Below are 9746 nucleotides of genomic sequence, written 5' to 3'. Positions count from 1 at the left end.
GCAGGCCGTGCTTTTGCCCGGCTCGTCCCTGCGGTGTATCCATAGGAGAAATAGTTGGCATAATCAAATATGTCCCTTTTTTGTTGCACAGGTTTACAAACTCATTGTACGTGACGAACTATTACTATATATATATATATATATATATATATATATATATATATATATATATATATATATATATATCTTCTCTATATTATACCTGGGTACTGAATAATAATAAGCACCCGAGCCAACCCGATGCACCCAGCCTAGTTTTCCTTTTTTTTGTTTATTTATTTATTTATTAGATCGGCAATCAAATAAAAAAAGATCTCGACTAGATCGTGGGAGAAGCTATGAAGACACCGGTTACGAGCTCTCAGCTCGCCACCATCACCGTCGCTTATCCTGCCTACAAGCGGCGGTTCCCCACCACCGTTCTACTCCGAGCCTCTGGCCCCGTCGGCGCTGCTCCATCCCACCGCCACTCCTCACGACCCCACCCCTCTGGCACCGCTCCCATCCCACCGGCGCCACTCCCCACCCCTTCGGCGCCACATCAGGGCGTCGCGCCGCCGCTCGCCGTAGCGCCGTGGGTCGTCGTTACTGGCGTCGGTCAGGGGCGACCAGTCACCACGTGCCATCTTCCTCATGTTGAGAGACTTGGAGACGGCCACGCCGGCGGTCAGCGTCTTCTGCTGCAGCAACGACATCATCCATGATTTTTTCAGCTTTCCCAAACCCATGTACCAGGTCCGCTAGCTCGATCCCCCCTCCCACCCTGCTACTCTCTTTTTGCTCCGAATCTGTTGGGATGGGAAAGCTCTGGCTCCTGATGACCTAGTGTGTCGAAACTAGGGTTCGCATAGGCAACATAGTGACTAGATTGGATTTATCAGAGAATTTTTGTCTTCCTCTGTGTAGGGGAAAATGTCAAAATAGAAAATTTCCATATTGGTATAGAATAGCTAATGACAGCTGATTTCATGATTTACCGGTTGAGTGTTACAATCTGTTATCGAAATGCACTAGTGCTGTCTTTTCATAGCTGTGTAAATGTATTATCACATATCATACAGTAATTGATTTTTTTCTTTAATTTACAGATTTATTAGCTCTTGGATAGTTGAATCTTAATCTATTGGTGTATGTTGAATTAACGAATTCTATGAAGGCGCTGCTAGCTTGCTATGAACGACTGCTTTTTAATAGTAGGTACCATCTTTATTCTTTAAGAGATTAAATTTGTCATATCTTATCCGTTCATGTGGGATATCAATGAGAATGTGATGTGTATGTGATTTTTTATAATGTTAGTTATGTGTTCACGTTCTGCAACAGCTAAATTTTGGCTGAATTCCGCCATGCTTTGCATCCTCCTCAATGAAGATGATGGTGGCACCTTGCCTTGTCGTTGCCGGACACGGTCCATGTCAGCAGGTGCTGGGTGTTGGCAAAGCTTGGGCACTACCAGGCATCATTAGATGCTGGCCCGCTCCACGTCAACCCGCCCACGCTAGCTGTGCCTAATAGTCATGGCAAGAACCCGAATGCCTGATAGTCCACGTCAACCCTGCAGGTAGTTTTCTTCTGCCTCTGGTTTCTTCCACTAAAATTGTCGTGTGTTTTTTCCACTAAATTTATGTGACTAAAACTAACTTAGTTAATTCACATCTTCCAATTCTAGCCCAGAGGTTACTTTTGACCAAATTGGATTTACCTTTCATATTCACTTTGAAGATATCGTAGGCAATTTCAACTTACCTAGCTAGCTGCTCCACGTCACGAAGCAAACTGTATGCTCATAGGATTTTTGAGTTAAGAAAATTGATTATGGGCTTTGTTTGTATTTTTGTTTCATTAGAGTTTGTAGAATCAAATCAACTTCTTTTTATGTTGGCACATCATTTTTACTTGCCTGTGATTTATGGTCGTGCCTCATATTAAAACCAACCTTTTGTTACATTGTTTGTGTGCATTATTTTTTATATGCAACAGTTGACAATTCAATTTAGAGGAGAATTAGTTATTTTATCATTAATCTTCTAACAAAAGCAGAAGCTGCAGCTTTTTTTTTTTTTGTTTAGAGCAAGTTGAAGTAGGTATCATTAGTCTGACCGATGTCAAAACACAAAATTATGATAAGTTTCTTTTTTTTTCATCTACTACAGGAGCCTAAAATTAGGACTCTTTTTCAACCAGTGAAGCTAGATATGTCTTGGTATCTATCTGCAAGGCTATTGGACACTCTCTGCAGGTTTGGTGTTGATCATTGATTTTCCATCTCCAGTGGATCCAGTGGATCCAGCGGTCACTAGTAAGTCTGACCCACTACATTATTTTGGTTTGCTTCAACTCCAGCAAATTATGGACTTCGGCCATTTGGAAAAAATAAGCAATTTAATTTTGTATTCAGTTTGGTTTAACTATGTGTACCTGAATAGATTTTATACATGATTTCTAATTTGTTTAGGCACTTGATTTAGATGTTTTATGGCTTATATATACTCTTACTGAATAAAAAATCATTGTTAGTACTATTGAAATTGTGTTGTCAATTACATGTGGCATAGTGGCAGTAGTTATCCACTGTCTATCAGCTACTGAGTAGTATCTTGCGGTTCAGATGACTCACTGATGAGCCCGTCATTGTGGAGGTTGGGTGCTTCTTCCTGCTGCGGAAATTCATTGGCGTCTCCAGGTTGGCTTTATTACAGGCTACAATTTATTGGTAAGCCCTTTGTTTCATTGTTTGTTCTTCTCTGTTCAAGCTACCTGTTTATGTTCAGGTTTAAACTCTGTTATTACAAACTCTAGTCCAACCAATATTAGACAGAGCAAACACTTAAAGGAACTTTGTTTGTAAAATGTTCACACAAAGTACAAACATGGAAACATTTATTTAGCAATATTGAGTGTCCTTCATGTGTTTTGTCAGAATGCTTTATACAAACTATTATGTAGTTTCCTAGTTTCAGGTTTTAACAAATACTAAATGATAGAGATATTGCTACTTTGCTATGAGTGTGCTGGTAATTATTAGAGCCTAATGTGTGATCTACTTCTCCTTGAAATCTGTTTTTGAGTTTTGAATGCGCGGTCAGCTATCTGAAGTCTTATATTTAGTTGAAGCCTGATTCATGAAGATCTATCATTTCATCTAGACTAATATGCAGCACTGGCCATTGATTTTGGTAGAGAAGCTTTCTATTGGTATCTCAATGGGAATATTTTTGTTGCAGTCTTGAAATCTCATTTAATGAACCGTTAGATTAATCGGGATGACTTTGCTTCATGTCATCCGGAGGTGAGGATATTATTATAGATCTTTTGGTATGTTCTTCGTGTAACTGTTGCTCTATGTGCCTCGGGGTTTGTATTGATCCTATATTTTGCATATAATTGGGCAAAAACCTTGCCATGTTTATGAATGAATAAGAGTAAACCAACACATATCTTGAGGCCTCCATGATTTAAATTTTTGCAGAACATTACTTGGAAAAAGAATATTTACGGTGCCAACGACCCATGTGCCCGCACACTAATTTGTGTGCTTCGTTTACTATCAAAACTCTTTTCTCTATATTACATGAAGCATAACATGTTTGTATTCACCCCAACTTCATTTTCCCCTACGTGCCTGCCGGTTTTTTTGGGGTGTTCCATCCTTTTTTGCCATTGTGGGCAACGGCAGTTCCTACTCTGCTCAGTGGTGTGACAGTGCCCTCTGCCCCCCTTTGCAAGTGGCGTCGAAGCGGCGACGTCCAGCTCCACCTACCTCCTCTGCACAGATCCTCTGCCATGTCCTGCTTTCCTGTGTTTGTCGACTTGAGCCTTCATCACTATGCTAGCGACCGATCTAGCGTAGTAGGCCTAGAAAGTGCTGATCTCCTTCATCCAGTCCTCCAGGCCCTCCAGATTGTCTTCCCTTTTGTTTGCTTTGCTCGGCTTGTTTGGACATGATCTCAATGAAATGACACGCTGCTCTCCCTCGTAGTTTTAGAAAAAAATTATGGTTCCAATGATCACATTTACATGCACAATACCAGGTCTGACAGGTCCCTGGTCCAGTAATGTTTATGTTCCAGCTTGAGGAAAATTATTCTTTTTTGTAGAATGAGTTCATGAGATTTTTTACACATTTCTTGTTGCAAGCCGCAGGATGTAGCAGAACTTGGCAACAGGAGAGGCTTATATTTGAACTGGTACTTGCTGCAGGGAAAAAGAGAGGTTCCATTCATTTACTGCCTTCTTACATCTTTGCTATAATAATTTGTTTAGTTGTTTGTGCTCTCTATTTTGATTTGTACCTAGGTAATAATTTCCCTTTTGAATTGAACAACTAAACTAGCATTAGTAATGAAACAAAGTCCTATAGTGCACTCGAAAAAAAAGACTGCACTATATTGTACCTCTGAAAATAGCTCCCACTTTCCATAGCAGATCACTGGCACTTTCTCCTTATGAAAATTGAGCCATTTCATTTCTACCTCGGTAACAATTTCCCTTTTGAATTGAATTTGCACTATTTGTCTTATTTACCTAGCAAGAACCATAGAGAAGGTCCAGTTAGCTATGTTGAATTTAAAGGCCAAATTAAGTGATAATTGACTATTAATACTATTGCTTTCGAGTCCATAATAAATATATTATAGCAAACCAAGTCTAATAGCTTCTGATTGCGGAGCATATGTAGCTATGGTAGCAATGCATCATCATTTCACACTCGTGGCTGATGTAGCACAATCTGTTCCATTATGGAAGCTCTTCTTCCTGACAAAAATCAATTGGAAGCACTTATGCAAGCTTCTCCCTTCGATTGTTTGGAAAGTGTGTTTCACTGTTATCTTGTTTGTTTTCCTTGGGTGCATGATTTTTGCAATTTTTTAGGCTCAATATATAGATGAGCTTAGATTTTGGTACTTTAGAATAAAATTTCGTTGACTTCATTTGTGTAGATTCCTTCATTTGAAAGTTCGCTAATGTTCTCTAGGATTTTGGACGTGTACCAATGTTGCTGGTTTGATCTTTTTCAAATTTTAATTATGCACTAACAATGCTGCAGTTCATTTTGGACGTTTACCAATGCTGCAGTTCATTTTCTCCTGGCGAACACACACGTCATTGCCTTAAAGGAAAGAAGTGTTCCTAAATAATGCGGCATTCATGGCTGGGTTAGTCTTTTAATGCATTCGGCTGTAGTTCAAATTCTAATTATGCAGTAACATCTGGTTCAGAGAATCCTAGTGTCCATTCCATGGGCTATTTGGTGGTGCCTCCCAGCTTTAGTTGCTTTTCTTTGGTAGATTTCATATTTCCTTTTCCCATTAAAAAATGTTGATCCATTGATGTTTTCCCAGTTATTTAAGAAAGCACAAATCAGTACTTGATCGAGTTCATAGGAAAACTTGTTTTGTCCACTATGGACTACTGCAGAATTGGATGTTCTAGTGAGTAACTTTTGTCGCTTATTTGGTTTGATTATCTTCATCTAGCATTCTAAATTCTCTTTCAATCCAATTTTATGTTTTCCTTTTTTACAGGCAACAACCCTAATGTGGATGGATGCTTTCAATTGATTACCACAAACATAGGTCACCCCATGGCCTACCTCTAATAAACTATTGGAATTCTGATATCCTCCATTACATGTGCTATAAAAGATTGATTTGGAATTATTTATGGATTCTCTACTAATAATCATGGTTTCAAAGGGGACTAGGCGTCCAGACAAGAGCTGTGTGTGCGCCTAGATGCCTAATTATACTTGGCCTTTTTTTGTTTTGATTCGGGTTTTTGCAAGTCACTAACGATGGTTCCAGACTTCCATTGGATCCATTTATTATATTAGTATATAATTATTAATTCAGTAACTATGTTTATTTTTCACCATTTTTGGAGCATCTATAATGTATTCTTGGCTTACTGAATTATTTTTGCATACTTATTTCCTATTTATGTTGGCTTGAAGGGCCTATAGTTGTATCATATCTGAATGATTAGTGGATGTTGTCCCCTTCGCGTACTATCTTATTAAGATCTATGCATGAAAGCTCCTTTGTAATGTTTTCTTTTGTTTCACTTTTTTTGACAGGTGAAGCAATTGGCCCTCATTAGAGAGGGGCATAAGAAGAGAGGGATGCATTTGTTTTGTTTTGTTTTTCTTTCATTCAGATAAAAAAGTAATATAATTTGGTGTGAGTTGTTGCAACCTCAATATTTATGATCTCAATGAAAGGTTATTTAGTTGCCATAAATTGTACTGTGATTTTGTGGAACAAAACTATGTGTATTCAACCACAAAGTGTATTTCAATCTTTCATGATTCATTTACTCAAGATATGTTTTTGGTGAAAAAAAAGGTTTACAGATTGAAATATGCTTTGTATGATTCATTTATTGTTGGAGACTTTTTTCGTTGTCTCACCTATCTCAATATAAAATTTACCTTCCAAAAATTTATAAGTATAATACACGATCAAGCTATGTACCGACCATAACTCCACGAGATAGGTATAACGAAAAAAAATCAACCCTAAGAAAAACGCAAAAAAAGGCATCAGACTAATACAAAACCGACCACTGCTCCACATGAGATAGAAAAAAGGAAAAAAAAATCCAGCCCAAGAAAACTATTGGAAAAAAATTGAGAAATGAATGAAAGAAAAATGAAAAATAATCAGCCGTAAGAAAATTGGAAAAACTTGGTCCTGCCGCGGGCGCAGGCAGTGGAAAACGCCGACCTGGTCTGGGGCTCGGGTACTGAATAATAATCAGTACCCAGGGTACCCAATAGCGCAGTCCTATATATATATATATATATATATATATATATATATATATATATATGTGTATTTTATTTTCGAGCTATGTGGATTGTAGTACGCACCATATACGTTGACTGACGGGAAGACATTTGTTTTAAAAATTAAAATAAAAACAAGAAAGACGCATCCCTTTAAAAGGAGCTCTCCGATCCTTTGGTAGTGGATCAGTGAAGGGTGAAGCAAAGCATGCGTAAAGCAGGTGTCAATCAGGGGTGGCAAAATGATGGTCTTGCAGAGGCGATGACGAACGCCCCCTCACACCTAATGATGCACGTTTGCGTTGCTGTGCTGCAACGGCGGCAAAGCCTGCTTTGCTAGCTGAGTACTAGCTGCATGCCAGGGCCAGGCCTGCTACTGCATGCTAGCGGTCCATCAGGTACAGCAGGTAGGGTAGCTACCTCTCTGTGCTGTGCATTCCTGTGTCTGTGTCTTTGTGTGCGCGCGCGCTTATACCGGCCGCTTCTTCAATTCCTGTGTGTGTGTGTGTGTTCCACAGTTTGAGAAAGAAGAGACAGGGGAACTGGACCAGCCATGATGCATGCATGAGCGCGATCGATCGAGCATGCTGCTGCATGCAGAATTGGCCGGGATCACAGGCAGAGAGGCAGCGACGGACAGAATTCGGAGCCCAAGTGCAGGTGCTCCTTGCAATGCATCAAGCAGCTAGTAGCAAGTGTATGGCGCTGGTGGTGCATGTGACATTCTGATCGATGTCGATGCATGCTGGCCTTGCTGTCTCCTCCTCCTGCTCCTGCTGTGCCACCACCAGGCCCAGCAAAGCTGAAGAGCTGCTCAATTTGCTAAAGATGTTTTTTTGGAGAACACTGTAACGTGTGGCAACAAACGGAGTCTGTGTCGATATATATAGCTGCTTGATAAGCATCGAGTCGATTGTATTAACCAATACAAGGACCCCAAATTACAGCATCCTGAACAAAAACATTTAATTTATTTTCTTGAGGGAATGATCGATTAATAAACGTACGTATAGCATGCATGTTATTACCATCAGTTGGATTTTGAATAGGATGCATGCATGCATCATCATCAGGGCGACCTGCTTGAGGATTTTGCAAACCAATGCACAATGCAGACGATGACAGAAAAAGCAGGAGAGAAGAGAAGGATAGATACAAAGGCATGATGCCTCATAACGCTCCATATCTTTGTGAGAGTCATGCGAGGACTGAATATATGTGAATGAGATCAGGGCAGGATCTCCCAAAAGTATAAAGTACACACACACACACACACAATGCAAGAAGCTAGCAAGGGTGTCGTCGACAGGACTGGGTGCAGCAGCCAGGCCTGCATGTATAATACTCGATGGATCGATTCCTCCTCACTCGCTCCTCAGCTGGTGTGGTATGGTACTACCTTTACGACCAAGTGTACATATATATATGTCAATGTCGTCCCTGACGTATCGTTCGATATATATTACTTTTGCAGCTAGCAGCAAACAAATAAAGTGTAGTAGTCGGGGGCGCTTTTGGCAAAGGCGTTGTCTCATCTATACACCTACTACGTACTACTAGCTTAGACGTTCCAAAAGCTAAGGCGGGGTGTTGTCACGAGCAGTGTGCGTGTGGTGATGGATACACTCATTTCAACCCCCTCGATCTCTCCGTCTGTTTGTCTGTCTTTCTCTCATGCATCATGCACAGCATGGTTGGAGAGCTAGCAGTATGGTAGTACAGCACGCACATACATGCATGATGCATATAGGACTACCGCGTACCACACATCACAGCAGTAGAGGCCGGCATGCATGCTGATGCAGTTGTGTGATGACTCTATCCCTGTGTGCTCTACAGCCGGTCAGCCACCATAGACTCGACAGCCCTGCGCCATGAGGATCGATCGGCGGACGGAGATTCCAGTTCCCAGCTGCCACTAGTGGAGGTGGAGCTGGAGCTGAGGTGGAGGGCAGTGGCGGAGGGAAGGGGGGGCTGAGGGGGGCCTGGCACCCCCCAACTTTCTCATAACTCTCTTAATACATACTCTAAATTAGGTGCTTAATTGTCTAATTAACTAGTTATAATGATATTATCTGTACTAAGATTTTTATTCTTATTTCATATTGATCTCTAATAGTTTCTTATATAAATAAAATCTAGATCTTTCTAATATTTTCTTCATATTTTTTATTTTTATTATTGCCTATCAAACATTAGTTTGTCTCCTACCACACACTCTAATTAGCTAGTTAATTGAAAATCAGTGTTTTTTTTTGTTGAATCCTTTTGAATTGATCTCCAACAATGGGATCTATATTATTTAGCATTAGTCTTCCTATTATCTTTCTTATCTCCTATGTTTCTATCATTATTCGTCTAAATTCTAAATGGTCATTAAGTACGTGTACTCAACTTTTAAACACTAACAGTGGTATGGTGTTTTGGTTTAACCTTCTATTTAAATGACCATTTTACCCGTTTAAGTGATCGCCTTGTCTGAGGCTAAAAGATATGTAACTGATTGTTTGTCATTTGATGTTAGGATCTAGTACTAATTAATTTTGCCCCCGTTTAACTACTTGTTTTACTGTGATTCTTTTCCTGGCCAAAGAAATAGATTGATCAGGTAAAGGTTAGGGGCTTGAGAATAATTAATTTCTCTTTATTTTTTCTGCTTTTTTGTCGCAAATATTTATTTTGGTGCTATGTACACCTTTGTCATGTAATATTTTGACACACATGATTGTTTTTGATTTGCACGGCCCCCCCTATGTTCAAATCCTGGCTCCGCCCCTGGTGGAGGGTATGCATCCAATGCAATGCATGATTCGTGATGAGTAGAAACATACGGTAGTGGCATGTGGCCATTCAGCCTGCAGCAGAAGGCAGGCGCAGAATACCCGCTTTGTCTCGAGTACGTAGGGATCGGTCGATCGGCCGGAGAGGATGTCGCCGGCAGCCCACGAGACCCGGCGGG

At 40.3% G+C, this 9746-nt stretch overlaps 1 long non-coding RNA gene across 28 annotated transcripts; it reads left to right on the top strand.

The window, feature by feature from the left end:
* On the top strand, positions 291 to 6320 carry LOC110431648. 28 transcript variants are annotated; one of them, XR_002449071.1, is made up of 7 exons: positions 291 to 735; positions 1089 to 1193; positions 1324 to 1561; positions 2154 to 2299; positions 2609 to 5432; positions 5526 to 5576; positions 6077 to 6320. It is a non-coding gene; the product is annotated as an uncharacterized LOC110431648 (long non-coding RNA). The 28 variants fall into 28 exon arrangements; XR_002449068.1 differs by having other exon boundaries at positions 2609 to 5156; positions 5343 to 5432; positions 5526 to 6315; XR_002449073.1 differs by having other exon boundaries at positions 292 to 735; positions 2609 to 4212; positions 5077 to 5156; positions 5343 to 6315.

Source organism: Sorghum bicolor, chromosome 1, assembly GCF_000003195.3.
Source record: "Sorghum bicolor cultivar BTx623 chromosome 1, Sorghum_bicolor_NCBIv3, whole genome shotgun sequence".
Taxonomy (NCBI): Eukaryota; Viridiplantae; Streptophyta; class Magnoliopsida; order Poales; family Poaceae; genus Sorghum; species Sorghum bicolor.
The sequence above is the reverse complement of the archived record's forward strand: the minus strand, read 5'-3'. Positions and strand labels throughout refer to the sequence as shown.